The sequence below is a fragment of the Giraffa tippelskirchi genome, chromosome 6, assembly GCF_054371585.1.
Source record: "Giraffa tippelskirchi isolate mGirTip1 chromosome 6, T2T-mGirTip1v1.2.pri, whole genome shotgun sequence".
NCBI lineage: Eukaryota > Metazoa > Chordata > Mammalia > Artiodactyla > Giraffidae > Giraffa > Giraffa tippelskirchi.
In genome coordinates this window covers 128255653-128278284 of record NC_137280.1, presented here as the reverse complement: position 1 = coordinate 128278284, position 22632 = coordinate 128255653, and the positions used below count along the sequence as shown (strand labels likewise).

The 22632-nt window shown below is 40.9% G+C and overlaps 1 protein-coding gene and 1 pseudogene across 2 annotated transcripts in view; one reads left to right on the top strand and one right to left on the bottom strand.

Moving 5' to 3' along the window:
* The window catches only part of KCTD16 (potassium channel tetramerization domain containing 16), a 333749-nt gene that overhangs the window by 305818 nt on the left and 5299 nt on the right, over positions 1 to 22632 (bottom strand). Inside the window, exons 2-4 of one of the 2 annotated variants that reach the window (XM_081504973.1) lie at positions 11578 to 11706; positions 3599 to 3788; positions 326 to 512 (exon numbers count right to left, since the gene is read on the bottom strand). The exons of the other annotated variant lie outside the window; for it this stretch is intronic. The gene's annotated coding sequence lies outside the window, so the exon portion shown is untranslated. The remainder of the gene's footprint in view (positions 1 to 325; positions 513 to 3598; positions 3789 to 11577; positions 11707 to 22632) is intronic. 2 annotated transcript variants of the gene reach the window in all.
* On the top strand, positions 7651 to 8812 carry LOC145510928 (large ribosomal subunit protein mL37 pseudogene; annotated as a pseudogene).

The window sequence follows — 22632 nt, the reverse complement described above, 5'->3', positions numbered from 1 at the left end:
TAGCAAATATTCAATAGGTAAATGGCATTGTGGTTATAGTTATGCTTGGCTCCATCACCTCCTCTGTCCCTCTTCCACCACTTTTTGCCTGTACCCCATGGGTCTGTGTGAATGAATGGATGGGAGGGTACCACATTACTTATTCATGCTGGTGATGTGACTGATCCCTTTTCTAAAAGTCTGCTTCTTCCTGGGAGGAGGGGGATAGAATAAAGGCAAGGGATACTGGGATTTCTAAGCAGAGTTATCCTTGGAGATGGATAATTAGTTCAACTAAATTAGTTAATTTAAAACTAAATTAATAATTAGTTCAAAACAGACTCACCTGCCTTAGAAATAGCTGTACTTTTCAAAGAATAATAAATAGAGGAAAGCTCATTCAGAACATCTCATACCATTTTACAGTGATTCAGCAGTCACTTTGGTGTAGCCATTGTTTGTAGAAGGCATTTTTCACAACTAAATCCAAACATGTCATACTTATAGACTGAAATGAATCCTACCGATGGCATCTGCAGATGGGGAAAGCAGGAAGAGGAAAGGGCAAAAACCAAATAACAAATGGAAAGATTTATCTCAAGAACTTGAGAAGTCAAAGCCTGGAAATTCAGGAAAGCTCTGAAATACCACTTTCATTGCCAGCACACTTTTTCCCTTGCCTTTTGAGTTATCTGCAAGATATTCATGGAGGAGGAAATCATTTTTCATTCATCTTGATAACCCTCAGTAGCTAGCACAGGCTATGGCATTTGGAGAGTGCTCAATAAATGTTTGTTAAATTTAATTGCAGGAATGAGAGTGTTTGCTTAGAATGGCACAAAATTGGCATGTTAAACTTATGATTACCAGGGGAGAAAGCAGGGGGAGATAAATTGGGAGACTGGGATTGCCATATACACACTACTATATAAAAATAGATTAACAAATAAGAACCATCTCTATGGTACCTGCTCAATACTCTGTAATGGCCTATGTGGGAAAAGAATCTAAAAAAAGAGAGGATATATGTATACATAAAACTGATTCACTTTGCGATATAGAAGAAACTAATACAGCATTGTAAATCAGCTGTACTCCACTATAACCCCATAAAAAGTTTTTAAATGATTTGTCCATTCTGGACATTTTATATAAATGGAATCATACATTACTACAAAAAAGAAACTGACAAGGTTATGTCAGAATGAGTGTTAGTTGGGAATATAAGGTGGTTGATTTCAGTTTAGTTCTCAAAGCATTGAGTTATCCATACTGTCAACTAAAAAAAAAAAGCACAACTTAAATGTTGAGACTTGTGTTTTCCTTGGCAGATGAAACTGAGAAGTTAAGCCTGGGATGCAGCTTCTCAGATAGCTCTGAGGGACTGCTCTGAAGAGGTAAGGGAGGAGCTATGACATAAAGGAGTTTTTGCTACAAAGACCAGGTATGTGAGTGCTCACTTGCTTCCGTCGTGTCCATCTCTTTGTGGCCCTATGGACTGTAGCCTGCCAGCCTCCTCTGTTCATGGGTTCTCCAGGCAAGAATACTGGAGTGGGTTGCCATGCCCTCCTCCAGGGGATCTTCCTGACCCAAGGATGGAACTCATGTCTCTTATGTCTCCTGAATTAGCAGACAGGTTCTTTACCACAAGAACCATCTGGGAAGTCTACAAAGACTAGGTAGTGGAACTTCATAAGATTATTGTTGGGGCTTCCCTGGCAACTCAGTAGTAAAGAATTCCCCTACCAATGCCGGAGATCCTACATGTCTTGGAGCAACTAAGCCCCTGCACCGCAACTATAAGGCCTGTGCTCTAGAGCCTGGGAAACCCAACTATTGAGACCATGCTCTGCAACTACTGAAGCCCACACACCTAGAGCCTGTGCTCTGCAACAAGAGAAGCCACCACAATAAGAAGCCGAAGCACTGCAACGAAAAGTAGCCCCTGCTTGTTGCAACTAGAGAAAAGCCTGGGCAGCAACAAAAATACCCAGCACAGCCAAAAATAAATAAGTGAATAAATAATTTTTTTTTAATTTTAAGGGAAGATTACTGATAACTAAAGAAAGCCAGACACCTCAAGTTCATGAATTTAGCATTTTTCTATGTATGGGAAGATGTGAGAGTCTCAGCTCATTGAAATCACTCCTTTGATATGTGCCTCAGCTCTCTGGGGCCAGAATCCTGCTTTTCTCCATCCTGAATCCCCTCAGGGTACACGTGTGTGGGTGACTGCAGTGGCTGAGGGCTTGCCAGCCTGTTTGTCTCCATCCTGAGTTCCCTAAGGGCTCACAGTCTGGGGTGGCTGTAGTGCCTGATGGCTGTAACATCCTCTGTTTACTGATTTGCCAGGCAACATTTTTCATTCACAATGCTATTAGGGACCTTTGCATTTGGTCAAGTCCCAGAGAAATCAACTCACTGCAAAAAATAGCCTTTCTTAACTCATCACTGCAAAGAGGTCATTCAAGCACCCAATGCCCAGTCAAAATGGAGTGAAAAAAAGAAAAACCATTAGAAGGAACATCCCTGGAAGAGGAAGAGATCACAAAGTTTTTAGTTTCAAAATTGCACTGACACCAGTTTCCTTAAATACTCATGTCGATGTCTGTAGCCAAACTAACAAAACTGACGATGACTCCCAAACATATTGACATATATTTATTCCTACAACAATCCAGAACTGTTGGCCTTGTGGGGAGAATAAAAGAAACTCTGAGAGTTTAAATAATCACCAAGAGGTCACACCAAGCTTGTATGATCCCAAAGCCCCCTTTTAATTACACCAAACTTACTTACGCATAGTTCCTTTTTTAAATATCCTCAACCTCTATCTGATATTTGCTCACTCAGAGCAACAACACATCCCTAGCAGAGATCACCACCATATCCCCAATCCTAGTTCTATACCAGGCACAGGTAAAGCACTCTGTTAAGTAAGTAGGCGTCAAAGGTTTGTTAGAATGTACAAGTGAGTGAATAAATGAAAACATGAATAGATGAACAAACTGCCACCTGGGACAGTGGTATCCAGAGATTTTAGCTGGATACAGCAGAATCTGATCTCCTGAGGTGTCTCTCATTTTCTTTACTCCTGAAATGTTGGTTCCCAATGGAAGACTTATTCCAATGATGAAAAGGTGTTCTAAAGAGGTAAAATAAAAAGGTTTTCATAACAATATCAGAGAATTGGCCCTTCATGAAGCCACAAGGATGAGTAATATAGATTTATATGTTTATGTTCTAGCATTTTAAAGTTTTTAGAAATAAGAAACTGCTTTGAGGATAAAGCTAAATATCCCAGTTTTGGGGGGTTTTTTTGTTTTGTTTTTTAGGTACGTACATGGTAAAAAATATATATATGATTCACTTTAAAAAAATCTTGACAAGGTACCAGGCAATTCTAATCCGGTCATTTTATGCATCAGTCACTCTGTATCTTTTCCAAAAATGTGTGTGGAGTTGGAAGGCCTGGTAATGATTGACCTATACAGACACACACATGGGGCACAAGATTTAAGGAGCCAAAGCACACAATTCAAACGTGAGTTGGGAGACATCATTCTTATGCTGTATAATGCAGATGTGCATAGCTGCTGCCAAGGAAATCTCATGTTACCTTTATAGACAATGATCTGAGCCTCAAGCATATCTTCCAATTACCCTAGGGTCTCTCCGAATGACAGGCTGGTTTGCAATGTGTGGTTCCAAAGACTGCCAGAGGACATCAGGCAATTGTTTGAAAATGCGACCAGTGTCGTATATCTTCATGATAAATCTGGTTTCCATTCCATCAGGAAAAAGAATGTCTATGACATTGAAAAAAAAAGATTTATGTATCTGATAGAAACTGAATTCAACCTGATGCCTCTTGACCAACCCCTTGAATTTTTCATATATGTAAATGAGATCTTGAGAGTTGTTACATACTGCTACTCTGTTGTAGTACCATCCTATTGAACACAGAGGCTAAGATTACCCTTAGGTAGGATATTAAATAAAATTATAAATTTAGATGGAAAATTAGAGAAAGAACTATGGATGGAACAGAGATGGAATTCTAATTTGCACCAAAGACAGTAAGAAAATGCATTCTCTTATTGCCATTTTGCCCAAGGACATTTGTACATATAAGTCTAAAGAAAGAAAGAGAAAGTAACTGTCCAATGAAAGTGACCAAGGGGTTGGAGCCCAGTTTGAGAACATCAGTGCTTTGCCACTGGCTAATCAGAGTCCAGAGACAGTCCTTTCCCAGAAGCTCAATGAGTTAATGACAACTAAGATTGTTGGAGTTCAACAAAAAAAGCTTTTGAAATCATAGTTCTATTCCATGTCTCTTATAATCATTTATTTACTCAAATATTTAATCAAATATTTACATGTCTATTTGTACAAAGAACTATGTCAGACACTGTAGAGATAGCAATGATTAATGAGACTAGAGTTGCCCTCAACAAGCTGATAATCCAGTAGGGCAACACAGTTTACTCTGTGTCCAAATTGGAGACAGGTAACATATGCGCCAAGGAGAGTGATGGCTGCTTTTAAAAGAAGTGGAGAAAGTTCTATGAGAAAGACACAGAGCTAACCAAAAGGAAGTCATTTTGAAACTCTAAGGAACATCTGTCTAGCACAAAGTACCCATTAATAAATTATTGATGGGCTAAAGAAAGTGCCTCCTTGCATCACTACATATTTACTGGGCCTGAAGTCAGAGGCATCCATTTAGAATTAATTTAGAACTGCCCCAAACCAGGCTGATTCATTAGTCTTGATGCTCTCAGAAACATTTCTGTAGGCCCATTACAGCTCTAGTCCACACAGCTAATTTGTATTTGATTCTCAGCCAATGACGACTAAGAGCCATTTGAGTGGTTCTCCCCAGGCATTTATTGATTCCACCAGGTCCCTCTTTCTGCCATTACTTGTGTGCCACTGAACACGTGGGTTCAAGACAGCTGAAAAAAGGAATGCAAGCAATGGTGCTGAGGATTCTACCAAAGATCAAGGAAGATACTGCATGGCAGAAAGGAGGCTTCACTACAACAGTGCCAAGTGTCTTCAAGGAGACAGTCTAAGAAACCCAGATCAACAGACAATTGTCTGGTGGAAATCCTTTGACATTTTGAAGGGCAGCATAAGCCTCATTGCAGCAGAGAAAGATTGTCCAACAACAATATGAAGGATAAATAGAGGAAATCTATGGCCAGAGGCATATCACAACTTCAGGGGACTTCAGGACAAAGAAGAGCAATTGCCAAAGTATATTGGTAGCACAACCCCAAGGATGTGCAACAATCACATAGAGTACCCATTTAGTTACCATGATTATTTCCAGGAACAGATTCCCACAATAATTTCAGGTTGGGGAGTGGAGGCAGAGGGTGATGTAAAACACTATTTCTATTTCAGATACCCCAAGAACCCTGTAATTAAGGATATCCTGAGGGTTTGGGGACATTCACTTTCTGTAAGCAATAACTTACAGAGGATGAGATGGTTGGCTGGCATCACGGATTCAATGGACAAGAATTTGGGCAAACTCCAGGAGATGGTGAGGGTCAGGGAAGCCTGGCATACTGCAGTCCATGGGGTCATGAAGAGTCAGACATGACTTGACAACTGAACAACAACAACAAGCAATAGCAGTTCTTCAAGGCAATTGTATAACAGAGGAGACTGAATAAAAGAACATGAGAAACTTTTGTTCAGTACAAAAGGATAATCTTATGAGTAATTTTGGTCACCTTGCATTATTGCAAATAAAATTTGTCTGGTTTATTAACCTAACATTCACAATTTGGGGGTGGAAAGGGAAAGAAACCTACAAAGCAATCTACAACTTAAGCTAAAAATGACTACTTCCTATGCTGGGAAGTGTTCATGCACCATAGTTAAAAGTGGCAGCTTTAGGATCAGGCAGTTCTGGGACCAAATCCCAGCTCCATCATTCACCAGTTGAGAAAGTTGCATTACTCTTCTAGTCACAATGCTCACATCTATAAAACAGGTAATAATTGTAGTTCCTTATAGGGTCAAATAAGATAATACATATCAAATATTTAGTGCATCGGCAGCTTATAGTTAGTACTCAACAAATGTAACTTTGGAGTTTTTTATGTATTTTTTCCATAATGGTTTTAGATTATCACCTCCCTAGAGTAGAGGCAGATCGTTAATATTGTTAATGTTGGCCAGTCCTCGTTCTGTGTCCCCTTAAAGATTGGAAGGGCAGAAATCAAGGCAGTCACACAGATCCCCTTTGACAGTGTAGTCTCCTACTGACAGTTGTTTTGGGTAGGTCAAAGGGCACCATATGGCAGGTAATAATGATATTTGTCTGAATAACACACTCTCCACTTGCTGAATTGTCAGTGTCACCATCCCTGGCCTCATGAAACTCTAGCCCTTGCTCCTCATTTATCACATGTCACTTGTCCCAGCATGGTTTCCTGCACACAGGATGTTTGGACAAACATCTGCACATCTTTTAAGTTCTGTTTTCGCCCCATACCCTCCCCCTGTTAACCTGACTCAGTCTCAGTGGACTGTCAACACTATGCAAATGACTTCAAGTTTGGTTTCCAACTTATATATACCTGCTGTGGCATCTTAACATAGACCTGCCAGAACATCACATTCAGGTTCAAAGCCAAATATCTGTTTGCTACTCCCATTCATTATATTCTATCATATTCTCTGAGTTAATGGCATCAGTGGCCTTTCTCCAAACCCAATTATCTTGTCTATCCACTTTACAATAAATTTTCCAGGTATCTCTTCTTTTTCATCTCCATTTGTCCTACCCTTTTCTTTACCTTTTACCCAAATCAGTTTGTTCAACAAATAATTGCTGAGATCTACCATTGACTAGGTGCAGCATTCTGTTGTAAGCTGTGTGTTGAGGACCTAGAGATGAACAGGTAAACATGGTTCTTTTCCTCATGGAACTCTCATTCTAGGCAAGCAATGCAGATTTTAAACCGGTAATTAAATAAGCAAAATCATTTCAAATGGTGACATGTTCTGAATAAATTAGAACTTGGTAGTATAAAAAATGTCTTGGGCAGAGAATGGGGAGACAAAGAGCAGAGGTTGGGACTCTGAGTAAGTGATATGTGAGCTAGGGAAAGAAGCCAATCATGTGAAATTCTGGGAATAGCATATTCTAGGTGGATGGAATGATAAGAACAAAGGCTCGGATGTCTGAAGTCAGACTACGCTTGGCATGCTCAAAAAACCAAGAAAGCCAGCAAGTTGGAGCAGAAGTGAGAGTGTAGGTCTGAGAAGCACAAAGGGGCAGGTCAAGACATGCAGAGGATCATGGACCAGGGTAAGAGTGTAGATTTCATAAGTATTATAGGAAGTCATTGATGGGTTTAGTTAGAAGAGGCATGGTCTAGTCTGTGTGTGTGTGTGCATGTGTGTGTATGCTTGCATGCTCAGTCATGTCAGACTCTTTGCAAACTCCTGGACTGCAGCCCACCAGGCTCCTCTGTCCATGGGATTTCCCAGGCAAGAATACTGGAGTGGGCCTTGCGCGGGGGAAGATGGCAGCATCCAGGTGGAGGTCTTGAAATCAGATCTGCAAGGCATTGGTGTGGGGGCCCGCAAAGGTTTGCCCCAGGTGGTTTGGCCTTCTGTGCTGCGTGGCCCTGAGATGCAGGGCATATGAGTGGGGCATGTGATCCATGTAGAAGCCAGAGCCTCTTCCCCCGGACAGGGTATATGAGATTCCTGGACTGGAGTCCATCACCTTCATGGGGAAGATGCACTCTATGCCCAGGCTGGCATGGCCAGTCTTCCCATCCTGTGACCCTGACTGGATGCACCTCTTGCCCCTGCTGCATCAGCACCTGCTGTCCAAGGACTAGGTCTGCTACATCTTCACCAGTGTTGCCGCCTCTTTGAGGGTGTAAAGCAGGCTCTCTGGCTTAACAAAACCAAGTTAATAGAAGGTCTTCCTGAGAAAGTGCCTAGCCTTACTGGCGATCCAAGAAACCACACAGAAGATCAAGATGAACCTGTTCTGAATGCAATCTCTCACGCTCATCTCTGGCACTCTACTGAAGACATCCCTAAGAGAGAGACCTACTGCCCAGTCATTGTGGACAGCCTGATGCAGCTGTGTAAATCCCAGTTTCTCAAGCATCCTTCTCTGACCAGGCAGATCTATGCCCAAAACAACACGTGATCCACCATCTGGAAATAAGAGTCTACCCTGATTCAGGTCCGTAGTTCCAGTGGAGCCCAAGTGAATGCCAAGGATCCTCTGCCTCCCATTGGCTCCTGAGAGGAGGTGGAAGCTACTGAGAATCATGTTCTTGATTGCTTCTATCCCATATCTCCCACCATTAGTCTTTAAGAGTGCAATGTTTATGATGTGAACGATGACACAGGATTTCTGGAGGGCTATCTTTACCCCTATCCCCACACCCAGTATTTTCTGGAGTCTGCCAACTAAGAACCATACTGCTTTCAGCCAGATCAGTTGCGGGCCAAGATGATCCTGTCTGCCTTTGGCAGTGTGCTGGCTCAGGCTCGGTTCCTGTATGGGAATGACCCTAAGGTTTTGGAGCAGCCAGTAGTCATGTAAAATGTGGGCACCCACAGACGTGTCTTCCTGGTGTTACAGCTGAACACCATAGATCTGGCCTACAAGGAGGACCTCAAGAATATAGTCTGGGTGAACTCCAATCAGCTCCTGCATTGGCACTTTTGTTGTATTCCAGTGATCAAAAAGAATGTGGTTGTGGACCCTGTTGGGCCAACTTGTTCCCAGCCAGAGACATTCAGGAAGTTTTTAGCTCTGTATTTTCATGGTGCTGTGTGACCCAAGGACTGTCCTGAGGCCTGGAGCCCCCAGACCCTCTCTTCCTGAAGATCCTGGAGTCCGGGCAGTGCCTGGGGCTTGTCTGGAGCTGCAGAACTCCTTTGGCTGGGGTCTTGCCCACAATAAAGAGCCTTTGGGTGCACTGGAGCCTGTGTTTGTTGTGAGGGTGCTGTCAGGTGGGACACCCACAGTTGCACACAAGCCCTTGCCCTGAGCCTGCTAATGTTCTCCCTCCGTCCAAGGTTTTTCATCTCAATTCATTCAACACAAAGCTGATAGTGTCATCCTTCTAAAGATGTCATCCTTTGCCTGAATATGTCAATTGGTTCCCTGGTGTTCATAAAATAAAGTCCAAATTCCTTGGTATAGATTCAAAGTCTTATGCTTTAACTACTTTAGAGAGATACACAGAGGGATTTAGAAGGAAAGGATAAAACAGTTACAAAGCAGTTCACACAATACTATTCACAGAAAGTGGTGCTGGTTGTTGATGTGTGAAGAACTGGCATTCACAACTGTTTAACTGTTCTTACTCTGAGAGGATATGTGGTAAATGCAAGAGTCACAGGGTGTCAACCAGCGGTTATGTTTTAACTTCCAAGGGAAGAATAGGGAAGTTTGAAGAACTAGGAGAAATGTAGTAGCTCCTCAGATCACAAATCAATAACTGAATTGATTGATTTGGTTATGATCCTTGGCTTCATCCATTCCCCTGAAATATAATACCCAACTATGATGGAACTGAATGAACACCTCATAACAAAACCTGCTTTTTAATGGTCAAGTCATCATGCTTTACATTAAACATGATTCCTTTTCTTCTCTGCCTTAAGTAAACAATTCTTGGAAAACTAAAATTCAGGTCAGGATCTTCAAACCAGATTTGAGAAGTCATGGTATTAATATTCCCCGGAAGAGGGCATGGCAACCCATTCCAGCAGTATTCTTGCCTGGAGGATCCCCATGGACAGAGGAGCCTGATGGGCTAAATACAGTCCATAGGGTCACAGGGAGTGGGATACGACTGAAGCTACTTAGCACACATGCACCGTATGAACAATACAGAAAAACAGAAGAGGGCACTGTTACCACAGACTCCTGCATCAATGCCAGGCTTTGAAGAGAAAATGCAAGTTTCTCTGAGTCACCCTATTCATATCCAGAATCTCAGAGAGTTGCAGTTTAAATTGCTTGTTTCTTTCCACTTGCTAAGTCTCAAACTCTCAAACCAAGTCAGCAATGAGGCCCCCACTTTGGTCTACCACTCCACTTCCTCCTGCCAAGCTTTCTTAACAGAAAAAGACCACTTTTGTCTGTGATATCAAGAAATACAAGCCCAGCTTCATGTTTACAGTAGTTATGAATGATTTTGTCTTTTGCAGGATGGATGCTGAAAGAACATCATCTTTATTTCTGCATTGGCCTCAGGAGAAAAATCCTCTACATTTAACATGTTAGCATCTATGGGCTCAAAAGATTTTTTGAACTGCTAGGAAAATAGGTGTATGCAGCTACATATCCAGAAGTTTAGTCAAAAACTTTCACTGAATCCCTGGTATATGTAGAAAACCAGAAAGCAAAGTGTTCCAACCCTTGAGACAATTTAACAGACAAGTTGAGAGATAGCTCTTTGCAGGGAAATGATTAGTAATTCAATAATTAGTTGATTATTGAATCAATAGTAATAATAATTTATATAATAATAGATATAATAATAGATACTGCTTATGGAAGAAAAGCTATGACAAACCTAGACAGCATATTAAAAAGCAGAAACGTTATTTTGCCGACAAAGGTCCATCTAGTCAAAGCTATGGTTTTTTCAGTAGTCATGTATGGATGTGAGAGTTGGACCATAATGAAAGCTGAATGCCGAACAACTGATGCTTTTGAACTTTGGTGTTGGAGAAGACGCTTGAGAGTCCCTTGGACAGCAAGGAGATCAAACTAGTCAATCCTAAAGGAAATCAGTCTTGAATATTCATTGGAAGGACTGATGCTGAAGCTGAAGCTCCAATACTTTGGCTACCTGATGCGAACAACTGACTCATTGGAAAAGACCCTGATGCTGGGAAAGATACAAGGCAGAAGGAGGAAGGGATGAGAGAGGATGAAATGGTTGGATGGCATCACCGACTCAATGGACATGAGTTTGAGCAAGCTCCAGGAGTTAGTGATGGACAAGGAAGCCTGGTGTGCTGCAGTCTATGGAGTCACAGAGTCGGACACAGAACTGAAATACCACTATTACTGTTTATAGTGACTGTCACTGTGATAAACAGTATTTCATTTACTCTTCACAATAAACGATACAGCTTATTAATGTGATACTTTCAGGTGCAAAGGAAATTGAGAGAAGAAAGGAAGAAAAGATAGAAGAGAGAGGGAAGGAGGGAGGAAGAAGGAGGAAAGGAAGAGAGAAACCAAAGCTTAGACAAGTTAAGTAGCTTGCCCTAATGGTCCTCCTCCCATGTACAGAGCGTGGATTTGAATGCAGACAGTCTGACTCCAAAGCCTGCACTCTTAACCCAGACGCTGGATTGGGGTACAGAGATAAATAAGCCAAGGACTCTGTCTTGAAATTGCTCATGGTCTAGTAAGAGAGACAGACTCATAAACAAATAATTCCAGTGCAGTGATAGCAGCTATAATTGAGGTATAATAGAGTTAAGGAGACACGGAGGAAAAAGTGACCAAGTGCAGACATATTCATTTGTGTTTATGTAACTCATTGCTCTCTGTGGGCCTGGTTACCCACAACGAACCTGAGGTTCCTTCCAAAGCCACTTTCCGGTGGATTTCCCCTCTCTCTCTTCACAGGTTGTGGTTTGTCAGCCTCATCCTGCGTGCAATAAGTAGCTCTGACACGGCCATGTAAACTCTTTAGAACCATTCTGGAGAAGGAAGAAAAATAAGATAGCAATCTATTTACTCTCAGAAAAGAGTAAGGAATGTGACAAGCAGATGCATGAATAAACCAGTGTCATGTTATAATGGAAGAAAAAGGGGAGGGAATGTTGGAAATCCGTAAGAAACCCCCCAAGATCACTGTGCATTGTGCAGGTGGCTGACAGCATCGTCATTCAGACAAGAAAACCATTCCATGAAGTCCTCATTACCTAGCCCAGTTTGCTTTCAAATATCAAGTTCTTCCATGGGATTCCCTCTGCCCATGGGATTTCTCAGGCAAGAACACTGGAGTGGGTTTCCATTTCCTTCTCCAGGGGATTGTCCTGACGCTGGGATCCAACCCAGGTCTCCTGCATTGCAGGTGGATTATTTACCATCTGAGCCACCAGGGAAGCCCAGGTCCATGCAGAGACTTCACAAAATCCCATGAAATTGTTTGTAAAACCCCATATACCTGTTGTGCATTTTCTAGAGATTCCAGAGAGTTCATGCAAATTTCTGAACAGGGTGCGTTCCCCAAGTAGGTTAAAAATTATGCATTAAATACTTATAGAACTGTTACTCAAAGTATAAAACAGTGTCTGGCATCATTGAAAATTCCAAAAAGTCTTAAGTGAATTCTTTGATGCCATTAGTATTTATCACGTTTATAAAAATGCTTACAAGTGTGTGGTGCCATTGGGTTATCATACATGAGTACAAGGCCTTAACAAGACCTCAGGGCTTGTCTTTGATGATGTTATAAATAATTAACCATTTATCTTCCTTTTGGCATTTCTGGGTTGGAGGATTAGCTCTTCAAGGTTTTAATTCAATATTGATTCTCAACCTTTGTGCGTGTAATAGGGGTTGGAGTGGAGAAGGAGAGAAGGGTATTTGATTGAAAAGAACAGTAAGATATAACCCATCTGGTGTCCTCAAGCTACACACTCTCCCACCTGCCCCTTCTCCAATCCCTACCCTTATTCAATCCTTTATTGATGCTGCCCAGTGGCAAAATTGCTACAGGTTGAAATGTCTCACTTTTCACCATCAGCCAAGCCACTTACAGTTAAGTATCCTTTAAGGGTTAAGAAAGTTTCAGGTTAAAGAGCCCATCTCCAGATGTATTACTCTACCAGTAAATGAATCATTAAAACTAGCTTTATATTTTCATGGACCTTCTGTGGAGAGGCGCAAGAAAAAAGAAAACCTAACGTGAGAATTTGGCCTCAATGATTCCCTACAGCTAACAGTAGATAACAGTAAATCTACAAGTGATACAAGGCAAATATTTATTAGCTTTTTTTCTGGAAGTACCAAACAAAAATTTACAGAGAAGGATCACATGAATAGTAAAACCCAGATGAAATTTTAAGATTTGGATATGTTATAAAAATTTTTGCCTAACTTCTTCTACATCAAAGCAGCCTTGCTGTTGTGACAGAGCCAGAAACTTATAATGACTGCAGGTTATCAGAGCCTCTTGCCTGCTGCTGCTGCTGCTGCTGCTGCTGCTGCTAAGGCGCTTCAGTCATGTCCAACTCTGTGCGACCCCAAAGACGGCAGCCCACCAGGCTCCCCCATCCCTGGGATTCTCCAGGCAAGAACACTGGAGTGGGTTGCCATTTCCTTCTCCAATGCATGAAAGTGAAAAGTGAAAGTGAAGTCACTCAGTCGTGTCTGACTCTTCGCGACCCCATGGACTGCAGCCTACCAGGCTCCTCCGTCCATGGGATTTTCCAGGCAAGAGGATTGGAGTGAGGTGCCAGTGCCTTCTCCAGGGCCTCTTGCCTACCCGAGCAAAAAACAACTCCAGAGATACGAACTTTCTTCCCAGCAGTACACATAAGCTAGATTCAGAGGGAAGAGTGCCCTCTGCTAAGCCAACCACATCCACTTCTGGTGGAGCTGGAGGAGTGGCTGCAGAAACAGTGACTCATGCGTGTATCTTTTCATGAAATAACAGCCTGAGGTGGAAGAGCTGCTGGCAAAAATATTCTAAATAAAGCCATTGGTTGCCACTCAACAAATAGCCTCTTCCTCTCACACATTCAGCCCAACTTAGAGATATCAGGGACCTGTAGGAGAGTTTTTACAGGTAAAACCAAACCTTTACAAAAGATTTAATTAACAACCGGACCTAAGGTATATGAAGCAATTCAGAGAAAAACTGCCAAAGAGGAATTGTAATAAATAAGCAATTAAGAAGTCTACCTCTCGCTAGCCTCAGGTCATTAATGATTCAGTAAAGACACTTCACTTCACATTTTTATCCATGTTGAATCAACAAAACTGAGATCTGAAAGAAAGGAGGAACCCTGGGTATATTTTATTATAGCTATAAGAATAAACCCACCTGTCTCTTTCTTTCTTAGTTCTTACCTTTGAAACTCTTTGAAGAAACAAAATGACATTACAACAGACTTCAGGAGTGTACGTGTGTGCTAAGTCACTTCAGTCATGTCTGACTCTTTACCACCCTGTGGACTGTAGCCCGCCAGGTTCCTCTGTCCATGGAATTCTCCAAGCAAGAATACTGGAGTGGGTTTCCATTCCCTTCTCCAGGGGATCTTCCCAACCCAGGGATAGAAACCATGTCTCTTATATCTCCTGCAATGGCAAGCCGGTTCTTTCCCACTGGCACCACCTGGGAAGCCAACTTCAGGATTAAGAGCTATTATTTTTCAACCTCTCCTTGTTGGAAAAAAATACAGTTCCAAGAATCAGATGCAAATGAAGAGTGGAATATTATCTGAAATTAAGCACTGAATATGCACAGTAAATACTATTTACAATAATAAGCCAGGTCAATGCATTATGTCATTGAGATGTAGAAAATTGCATGAGTGATTTGCAGTATCCTTAGCTGACAGTGTGGTAAGGGGGTGGAAATGAGTCTAAGAAACAAAGGAAGATTCATCAGATCTCTCCAATAAACACATATGAGAATTTGTACTTTATTCCTTCATGTTTATGTGTATGTGGAACTTAGGCACTGAAAAGTCCTAAGGAGTCCTGTGACTATTTGATAATGATTATTTGAACCAGGTCTGTCTTCCCCAATGACACTGTATGCTCTGTCAAGACAGGACTCACACCTGCTTTTGCTCAGCACTATAGTGTATCCACAGCATTGGTACCATGCCTAGCACCTGAGAGGTGTCCAATAAAGACTTATAGAATGAATGGATGAATTGATGCATCGTCATTCCAGTTTTTCTTCCAGCATTTTTCAGTTGAGGTAATTGAGGCCAAAAAAAATAAAAGAATCCACTAAATATCATAGTGAGTGAGTGAAAGCCGCTCAGTTGTGTCCGGCTCTTTGCGACCCCATGGACTGTGGCCTGTCAGGCTCCTCTGTCCATGGTCTTCTCCAGGCCAGAATACTGGAAATGGGTAGCTGTTCCTTTCTGCAGGGGATCTTCCCAACCCAGGTCTTCCACATTGCAAGCAGATTCTTTACCAGTTGAGCTATGAGGGAAGCCCAAATATCACAAATCTAGTGAAAAAATTGATTCTGGAATGAGTCTTCCTCCATGTTTGTGCATTTTTTTTCCAATACTACATAAAAGTACGGTGATTCTAAAAGAAAATGTGAAAAATCTCTTACCTTAATCACTTTTTCCAAGATACTAAACTTTTAATGTACCATTGGCATTTTGCCTTTGATGCTTTGGCTGTTTATTGGGTGTGCCTTGAAAAGAAAAGGTGGGCACATGGAAGAGATCTGGGCACTTGCTTCAGCAAACTGATGAAAAATTTTTTTTTTTTTAAGATATTTTCAGAGAGATTTAGCAGTTATGTTTTTTTTTTCACTCCAAAACTGAAATGTTACTAAAGTTCTTACAAATAAAACATTCAATGTTTTTGATGATTAATAGGTCTAATAGCATGGATAAATTTTTTTTAACTCTTAATCATACTCTCTTAGACTCTGAACAGGGACCACTGACCATTCTTTTCTATTTTTAAATCAGTGTCTCACATAACTTGATACAGTAAACTACATATTTATATTTTCCCCATTTATCTATAAACTTTAGCTGCTAATGTTAAGACTTAAGTATTAAATGTGAGCTGAATTGGCCAGATGAGGGTCCCTGCTGTCTTTCCTAATGGTGAACACCAGGCATTGACATGAGTGATGAATTCTTCTGTTTCTTTCGTGAGCTTCAGTGTCTATATGTGACAAGCACCCTCCTTTACAACAGAGCTGGAGAAGAGGTTCTGAAGCCAGCCTGGCTGGGTGAGAATCCTGCCTGCACCACTCATAAACTGGGTCACTGAAGATCAGTTACTGCTTCCTGTTCCACGTACACCTGAGTGTTCTCATCAACAAAGTGATAACAGCATCTGCACTGCAGGGCTCTTGTAAGGATTAATTGTGCATATGTGTAATACATACCATAGTGTCTGGTACAATCATTAAATTTATGTTAGCATTTTAAATTATTCAAACCATATAAGCAAAAGCTTTTAAAAAACAATAATGTTGAGTCCTGCCCCAAGGCCCCAGGTGTGAGGCCTTCTACCACAGCTACAGAAGTGGAGGGGAGAATCAAGATCACCTCTGAAACTGACTGAACCCTTTTGTAACTGTTGCCAAAAGCCCCCCTGAACATCACCAGCAGGCTTCCTGACCCCAAATTAGGCAAAAATGCCCATTCCAGTAGTCACCCTACAGTGCCCTAACCAATCATCTAATGCCAACATTCCTGCAGCAATTTTGTCTTGAGGCTATAAAAACTGGCTACTAACCCAGGAAACTGTTGACTCTTCTTGATCTGTTAAGAGGTACACCTACTGTGCTCACAGTGCCCACATTATCTCTTCCTTTTGCTCCTAATGAATTCACCCCCTTCTGAAATATTCTGTGTCTGGAAATTCTTTTCCAACCTGTGCTTGGACTATTTAACAAATAATTTCTCTTACAAATTTGTTCTTGGAGAAAAACAGCCTCCATTCTCCCTTAAAAATAAAAAAAAGTAGTAATAATAAAATGTGAACAGATGCCTGGGGCCCAACACCCACCCCAACTCTGAGTTTCTCTGGTTTCAGTGGTATTGATGCCACCTTTGTTGCAAGTGTGGGCATGTGACTCACTTGGGCAGATCAATCAGAGCCTTTTGTACTCCCTGCCACCACCATTATTTCAGTGACAAGCATGGTGCTCAATCAAAACAAAAGAGATGTTTGAGGATGTTTGCTGAGATCGCTGGGATATATATAAAATTGTTTGAGCCACTGGATTCGAACATATCCTAAGCTAGCTGTACCCCAGATTTGCCATCCATGGGGGTAATTAATTTCTCCTTACAATGCAATCAATTTGCACTTAAATTTTTCTTTTATCTGCAACCCAAATTCATACAAACTTGTACATTAGAGGTGTCGAGGAAGATATCACATAATATGTAGGTGATATTAAAAAGGTATAAAAAAGATGGAGGGGGTCTCAGAGAAGCAAAATACATCTGGTTAAGCACACAGACTTCGAAGCCAACTCCAAAGGTACAAATCCTGGTTCTACTGTTTAGCAGCCATGTGACTCTGGGCAAGACATATGCCTTCTTGTGTCTCCATGCCGCCCTCTGTAAACTAAGGGTAGTAACAGGATCCACCTTACAAGGATGTTTTGAGAAATAAATATGTTAATGATATAAGGCACTTAAAACAATACCTCACATGTAACAAGTACAAATGTAATGCAAGTTTTAATTATTATTTTATCATTATTCAGATCTTAACTAGATGGAGATATAGCATATCAAAGGAAAAAAGGAGAGAAATGGCTCTTATCAGGAGATTTCTCTGTATACAGAGGAAGCAAGTGATGAATTGAGTGCCTCTTTTAATTATACAAAGGACTAAAAAGCATATTAAAGGATGCTCAATATCACTAATTGCTAAGGAAATCCAAATTAAAACCACAATGAGATGTTGTCTCATACCTATTACAATTGCTATCATCAAATAAATAAAATAATAAGGCTTGGCAAGTTTGTGAAGAAAGTGGAAACCTTGTGCACTGTTGGTGGGAATATAAAATGTATCCACTAGAGAAAACAGTGTGGAACTCCCTCAAAAAAATTAAAAATAGAATTACCAAATAATCTAGCAATTACACTTCTTTGTATATAGCCAAATAATAAAAAGTAAAATTAGGATATCAAACAGGTACATGGCCATAGTAGCATTATTCACAATAACTAAAAGGTAGAAACAATCCAAGTGTCCATCAATGGATGAATCGTTAAACAAAATGTAGTATATACATATAATGGAATATTATTCAGCCTTAAAAGGAAGGAAATTCTGACACATTTTCAACATAGATGATGTTAGACCAAGTGAAATAATCTAGTCACACAAAGATAGTGCATGATTCCACTTACATGAAGCATCTATAGTCAAATGTATAGAAATAGAAACTGGAAGGGTGGAAGCTGTGGCTGGGAGAAGGGGCAATGAGGAGCTGTTTAGTGGATACAGAGTTTCATTTTTTCAAGGTAACAAAGTTTTGGAGATTGGTTGCACAGCAATGTGAATATACTTAACACTACTGAACTGTATACTTAAAAATAGTTGAGGTAGTCAATTTTATGGTAATATATTTTACTATAATTTAAAATTTTTAATAAAAAAAAATTAAGTAATTTGTTGTAGCCCTATAGGTAGCACAGTGCCTGAGGCAGCTGGTACTCACTGAAATTGAATGAACAAGTGAATGATAATGTAATAATCCTAATGACAAAACGAGTGATGGGTAAAGTAGTCGAAGGATTTGAAATAGTTGTGGAGTAAAACAAAATCAAGTGTCAAGTGTTATGAGAAAGACATGATGAAGATAAAAAGACAGACCACACAGTAAACAGCATAAAGCATGGAATCTAAAGATATTGGTCCTAATCTTGACTTATTAATTAATTTTTTAATTATCAAATTTTTACTGAGTACCTCCCACTTGCCTGACACTGCTTCCTATTCATCAATGAACAATAGTGCTGTACTTTTGCAGGTCTTATTTGTACTTGGATGAAACAGCAATGTTGAATTCTAAATCTATCTGGCTGTGTGACATCAGACAAGTCCTGTAAGTTGTCTGGGTCTTAATATTCTCATGTAAAATGAGGCATGTGGCAGAAGGGACAGAGTGGTACTTTCCCTTCTTACATTCCAAAAAATGTGAACATTAAATGTAAATACATAGTAGAGGATTTATTTGGCAAAAACAGAACTATGTTCAGCAATGTAGAACTGAACATTATTTTTCATACCAAGTTAAAAGCACATTGTATTTCCTTCCTGACCACTTGCCCAGTCCCCATCTCTTCGAGAGAGAAAAGCTTCATCTAAATTATTTCATCTGATTGATGACTGTCATTTATAACTTTATTGCTACTTCCATCTTGGGTATTCCTTTGGAAAAGGTGTATGGATTCATTACATATTCTAATGTATTCTTTATAGATTATAAGATAAAGTCAAGCATGTATCTGCTGATACTTTTTAAGTTGACCTGTCTTTATACTTAGAAATGTCTCTTAGTAGGCTTCCCTGGTGGCTCAGATGGTAAAGACTCTCCTGTAATGCAGGATCCCTGGGTCGGGGAGATCCCCTGGGGAAGGAAATGGCAACCCACTCCAGTAATCTTGCCTGGGAATTCCATGGACAGAGAAGCCTGGCAGGCTACAGTCCATGGGGTTGGAAAGACTCAGGCATGACTGAGCAACTATCAATCAACTATCACTAAATGTAAATACAGAACGAGGACATAAGAAGCCACTAGGGGGCAAAATGAGTACAGCATAAACACTCAACTGATACGAAATTATAGAAACAAAACAGTCATCCTTTTTTGCATCATGAGAAAAATAAACAGCAAGTGTTGTGTATCACAGGTAGAGAAAGCGCTCCAAAGAATAGTTATCCAAACTTGCTTTATTCTATGAATACAGTGTTTGGTTTAGAGACCATGTTTTTCTGAGGAGTAATGGCATGTAGGCAGAATACTTCAATAGTAACTGAACAGCATTGCTAATTGCACATGATCAGACCATCTCTACAGAACCACAAAATATCAACTAACATACCCAGTCTTGAAGCAGCCCTTTACTCACATGTCAGGATCTAATACATATTTTGAATTCTTTCATCCTCTTTCACTTCATTTCTTCACTGCTACTAGTATGTACCAGTCTGATTACAAAAGAAAACATGCTTTTCTTTTTACCACTTGTATGCCATTGGAAGCAGTAGTTTTAAAACGTATAAAAAAATCTTTGATAGCCTTCTACCAGAAGTTGGAGTCTAATTCCCTTTTCTTTGAATATGGATCAGCTTTCATGACTTGTTTCTAGCCAAAGGAATGCATCTGAAGTGATGCTGTGTGACTTCTGAGGATCGTGTAGAAATGGTGGTTGATACAGATTCTGACTGGTGCTCCTGCTCAGGATGCTCTTTAGTCCAGTCACCATATTTTGAGGAGCCCATGACACACAGAGAGGCCTCATGTAGGTGTTCTGGTTGAGAGCTCCAGCTAAGGCCCTGTCCTGCAGCCAGCAACAGTCAGACATATATAAATACAAGAGAACTTTCAGATGATCGCAGTAAGCAGCCTTTGAGCACCACTTACCCCACCTTCCCAGCTGAAGCCGTATGAAACACAGATGAGGTATCCCTGCCATGCCCTGCCCAAATTTACAGATTTGGAAGGAAAATTAATGTTAGTATTTTTGTTTTAAGCCACGAAATTTTGAGGCTTTTTTTTTTTAAATAAAGCAATAGATAACTAGAACAAGAACAACTGTCTTTGGGAATATGACAGAAGAATTTAAGAAAAGTTATTGCCAAGGAATTAGATTAGTGCTTTTGTGGATTCCCATTGGCATGGATCCACTCAAACTTGACTTGAGAACAAACAAACAAACAAAAAGTGTTCTCAAGGTATGTGATACCCCAGTGTCTGACCTCATGTGCACTAATGCTCAGGACTAGCGAGTCTTAGCGATAAGGACCTCTCAGTTAGGGCAGGTTGTTGTCACTGCCATTCACTGGCTGCTGCTGCTGCTGCTAAGTCGCTTCAGTCGTGTCCGACTCTGTGTGACCCCATAGATAGCAGCCCACCAGGCTCTGCCGTCTCTGGGATTCTCCAGGCAAGAACACTGGAGTGGGTTGCCATTTCCTTCTCCAATGCATGAGAGTGAAAAGTGAGAGTGAAGTCGCTCAGTTGTGTCTGACTCTTAGCGACCCCATGGACTGCAGCCTACCAGGCTCCTCTGTCCATGGGATTTTCCAGGCAAGAGTACTGGAGTAGGGTGCCATTGCCTTCTCCACAATTCACTGGCAGGTTACTATAAAGTTTCTCCCAAGCAGCAGGTCTGCAAATGAGAGACTTTTCCTGGGCTGGACATTCCAGTTCACAAACAAGGAATGGCAAGTTTGGCTTGATGGAATCTCAGGATGACCTCATCAAGCTGGAAGTACTGGGGAACAGGAGTGTTTCTCCAAGGAGGCTACTCAAGAGGGCTAGTGTGCAGCCACCCTGCAGAGGAGGTCAAAGAACAGGACTCTTTCGAGTTTAATATACGAAGAGGCAGACAAAGAGTCTGTCTGTTGCATATAGTAACAGGCACATGGTAGATTCTCAATAAACATTTGTTAAATAAAATACAAACATACCAAAAAGATGGCATTATTTTATGCTCTAGAGTCGGGACACAAAGTAAATCTAATATGACCTTTAACCTAGCAAAGCTTCTGATGTAATTAGATGGTTACAATTACTCATTTACCATCTCATCTTTATTTGTCACCTACTATCTGCAGGTCACAATAAGGATACAGTGATGAATCTGACACAAGTCATGTTAACATACCTGATCAAATCCTTGTTCTGGTCATCTATTCACCTTGTTGGTGAAGGAGGGATTAGCTGAATATACGTCACTCAACACTAGATAGATGAGATTGCCATCAGTTTATTAATCACATATACTCAGTCCCTGTGGGGACACTGCAAGTCATTCAGGTTCACATGGATGGTGGATATTGCACCCAGAATAGAATGAACCCACAGGGGCTGTGGGAGACCGACTTTGTAGTGTTTGGAGAGTGAGGTGATCCCTGGTTCCCATGAGGGGACACGCTTGGTCTCTCTGAATAATTTCACCAACTTGTAGGAAGGAAGATCAATTAGGTTGACAACCAAGCGGGGTATAGCTGGTGTGGTTGGTAGAAGAACTAACCAGGCATGCAGCCTTCCCTGCTGGGTAGGGCCTTGCCAGTTATGCCCCCTAGTTGGTGAAATTATTGAGACAACACTTTATAAACTAGGCTTTTAGAGCCCATCAGGGTAAGAAATGTCAAGGCAGCAGTTTAAGTTTAGGTCTTACAATACATTTCTTGGCCTCAGATTCTTACTTGTAAAATCAGAAGGTAGGAAATGATGTCAAGATTCCTGTTGGTTTTAGTAATAGTAGTAGTGTTAGTCGCTCAGGCATGCCTGATTCTTTGCAACCCCACAGACTGTAGCCCACCAGGCTCCTCTGTCCGTGGGATTCTCCAGGCAACAATACTGGAGTGGGTTGTCATTCCCTTCTCCTGAGGATCTTCCCAACCCTGGGATCAAACCTGGGTCTCCTGCATTGCAGGAAGATTCTTTACCGTATGAGCTACTAATTCTCATTATGGGAAGCCAGTCAAGTGAGAAGTGTTTTGGTCATTTTCTGAGGCACTTGCTGTCCTGATTGTCTTTGAAGACCAGTCTATTTTTTTTTTTTTTTAACTTTAGAGATATCTGAGTGAATTCAGGCTAATCTCTTACAGCCCTCTCAAAATCTTCATGTGAAGCTGAGATATTTAATTTCCAGGGAATGGGAAGAGGGGTCTATTACTACATTCCAATTTTGGAATTGACAGGAAGAACT